Below are 3,697 nucleotides of genomic sequence, written 5' to 3'. Positions count from 1 at the left end.
AAAATTGCAAAGCTTCTGAAGCGTGATCATCGAACAATCAAGCGTTTCATTGAAAATAGTCAACAGGGTCGCAAGAAGCGTGTGGAAAAACCAAGGCGCAAAATAACTGCCCATGAACTGAGAAAAGTCAAGCGTGCAGCTGCCAAGATGCCACTTGCCACCAGTTTGGCCATATTTCAGAGCTGCAACATCACTGGAGTGCCCAAAAGCACAAGGTGTGCAATACTCAGAGACATGGCCAAGGTAAGAAAGGCTGAAAGACGACCACCACTGAACAAGACACACAAGCTGAAACGTCAAGACTGGGCCAAGAAATATCTCAAGACTGATTTTTCTAAGGTTTTATGGACTGATGAAATGAGAGTGAGTCTTGATGGGCCAGATGGATGGGCCCGTGGCTGGATTGGTAAAGGGCAGAGAGCTCCAGTCCGACTCAGACTCCAGCAAGGTGGAGGTGGAGTACTGGTTTGGGCTGGTATCATCAAAGATGAGCTTGTGGGGCCTTTTCACATCACACGCGTCCAAGTACTCCACAGCGTGGCTGGCAAGAAAGGGTATAAAAGAAGAAAATCTAATGACATGGCCTCCTTGTTCACCTGATCTGAACCCCATTGAGAACCTGTGGTCCATCATAAAATGTGAGATTTACAAGGAGGGAAAACAGTACACCTCTCTGAACAGTGTCTGGGAGGCTGTGGTTGCTGCTGCACGCAATGTTGATGGTGAACAGATCAAAACACTGACAGAATCCATGGATGGCAGGCTTTTGAGTGTCCTTGCAAAGAAAGGTGGCTATATTGGTCACTGATTTGTTTTTGTTTTGTTTTTGAATGTCAGAAATGTATATTTGTGAATGTTGAGATGTTATATTGGTTTCACTGGTAAAAATAAATAATTGAAATGGGTATATATTTGTTTTTTGTTAAGTTGCCTAATAATTATGCACAGTAAGAGTCACCTGCACACACAGATATCCCCCTAAAATAGCTAAAACTAAAAACAAACTAAAAACTACTTCCAAAAATATTCAGCTTTGATATTAATGAGTTTTTTGGGTTCATTGAGAACATGGTTGTTCAATAATAAAATGAATCCTCAAAAATACAACTTGCCTAATAATTCTGCACTCCCTGTATTTACTTAAAGGGACACAAAACCCAGAACATATATTGATTCAGACAGAGCATACATTTTTATACAACTTTCCAAATGTACTTCACAAATTTGCTTAATTCTCTTGGTATCTTTTGTTAAAGGAGCAGCAATTCACTACAGGGAGCTAGCTGAACACATTGGTAAACAAATGAAAAGAGGCATATATGTCCAGCCACCAATCAGCTCCTGAGTATATCTGTGTTTGCTTTTCAACAATGGATACCAAGAGAACTAAGCAAATTAGATAACAGATATAAAATGGAAATTAGTTTAAAATTGTATGCTTTGTCTATATCATGAACAGATAATGTGAGGTTTCATGTCCTTTAACCCATTTATACTACACATTATGTTCTGTAGGTAGTAGTAGTTATTCTTTACTACAGTATTTGTGATAACCCAAAGCTCTTTCCCATGTTCCTTTACAAATATAAAATAACTCCTCATATGCACAGTCGGCCATCTTGGAAAGGCTGCCATATTTGTAAAGGATGATGTCTTCCTTCCACCTCTGCTGTACCTCCTGTTATTTTATTAGCACTATACGCAGGGCAGCGTCCTCGTGTCACTGCATAAGTTGCACATTCCTAAATCACTAACTTTCAATAAAAAAGCGCTTTGGTACTGTCTATGAGTAATTAGTGACACTTTTTATTGGACTAACCAAACATAAAAAACACAAGCTTTTGGAGGTTTCTTCTCTTCTTTGGGTCTGAAGCAATACTGATCAGCGTGGTGGAATGTGTAGACACACAATTTACGGAGCTGTTTTCACATGTGTATTGCCACCGTCTGCAGAGAGTTTTAGTGCAGTGCTTGGTAAAATTCTGAATTTTCTCTTTTCAAATGACAGTAGCTTGTGCATGAATTCCTTCAGTTGTCTGAATGCCAGAAGGGGGGGGGGGGCGGGTGTTGTGGAAAGATTAGAGTGTGGGATACTCTGTGCAGAATTTAAGACTGGTTAGTGCAGGTGCGATGAAAGCAGGAGCTGCGGAGGAAGTGGCATCTGTCTGTTCGGTGCCTGTGCAGTTTGCCATTTGTGACGGTTATTCTTATATCTAGGAAGCTGAACACAGTAACTGTAAAAACTACGTCATCAATGTAATAAGTCGTTGTGAGTGACTCTGCTATAAACAGGTTACGCACGGTGGTGCCTGCAGCTGACCCCATGGTTTGTAGGTTAAAAGAATTGTTAAAGCTAAAATAATTATGGGTCAGGATAAATTTAGTAAGTTTGTTGATCTGTGCAGCACTGTGTGTCTGGTTTGAGCTTTGCTAAGAGACAAATTTAAAATAGGCATCAATTCCATCTTTGTTCGGGATGTTGCTGTCCAGAGATTCATCGCCTGTTACCACAAGCAAGGCATTTGCTGGTATTTCTGGTATCTGGTTGAGTTTGTTAAGTCAGGTTTTGTGAGGCTTAAGAATTCTCCACTAGGCCAGATATTGTTAATAGCAGTTATTTGTACAGCGCCAACAGATTCCACATCGCTAAATGTCCAGTCAGTGTGTCCATATCTGATATTATTGGAGCCTGCTTTATGGATTTTTCCAAACACGTAAAAGGTCCCACGTCGTATGACAGGAAAGTGTTTCTTTATCCAGCCCTTTTTTGGATGTGCTTAGGGAATTTCATTATTTTATTTTTAGTTCTATAACTGAGTGAGGTCCTTTTCCAATTTTTTTGTAGCAGTTTTGATCTTTTTGTCCTTTTAAAGACAAAGTAAATTTTGATGAATGAAAGCCCGGTTTTTAAAAATAAATAATACTATTAAAAACAGGGGCACTTTCATTCATCAAAGTTTAGAAAGCAGCCGTTTTGTTTAAAAAACAAAAACTTACCTTTCTTCTCTTCACAGCCGGATCAGCTTTCCCTGCCCGGAGATCCTCTCTTTACACGTCAGCAATGACTAATCCGGAAGCCGATTAGTCATTGCTGACGTGTGAAGAGGATCTCTGGGCGGGGGAAGCTGCTCCGGCTGTGAAAAGGTAAGTTTTTAAACAAAATGGCTGCTTTCTAAACTTTGATGAATGAAAATGCCCCTGTTTTTAATAGTATTTTTTAAAAACTGGGCATTAATTCATCAAAGTTTACCTTCAATTTAAAGTGATATGAAACCCAATTTTTTTTCTTTCATAATTCAGACAGAGCAGCATTTTTAAGCAACTTTCTAATTTACTCCTATTACATTTTCTTCATTCTCTTTCTATCTTTATTTGAAAAAGCAAAAATATAAGCTTAGGAGCCAGCCCATTTTTGGTTCAGCACCTGGGTAGCGCTTGCTGAGTGTTGGCTAAACGTACCCACCAATCAGCAAGCACTACCCATGGTGCTGAACCAAAAAGGCCCCGGCTCCTAAGCTTACATTCCTGCCTTTTCAAATAAAGATACCAAGAGAATGAAGAAAAATAATGATAATAGGAGTAAAAATTAGAAAGTTGCTTAAAATTGCATGCTCTATCTGAATCATGAAAGAAACTATTGGGTTTTCATATTCCTTTAACCATGCTGTGTACCAAGATAAAAATCTGCATTATTGCT

This window comes from Bombina bombina, chromosome 8 (genome assembly GCF_027579735.1).
Source record: "Bombina bombina isolate aBomBom1 chromosome 8, aBomBom1.pri, whole genome shotgun sequence".
NCBI lineage: Eukaryota > Metazoa > Chordata > Amphibia > Anura > Bombinatoridae > Bombina > Bombina bombina.
Note: the sequence above shows the minus strand (reverse complement) of the source record.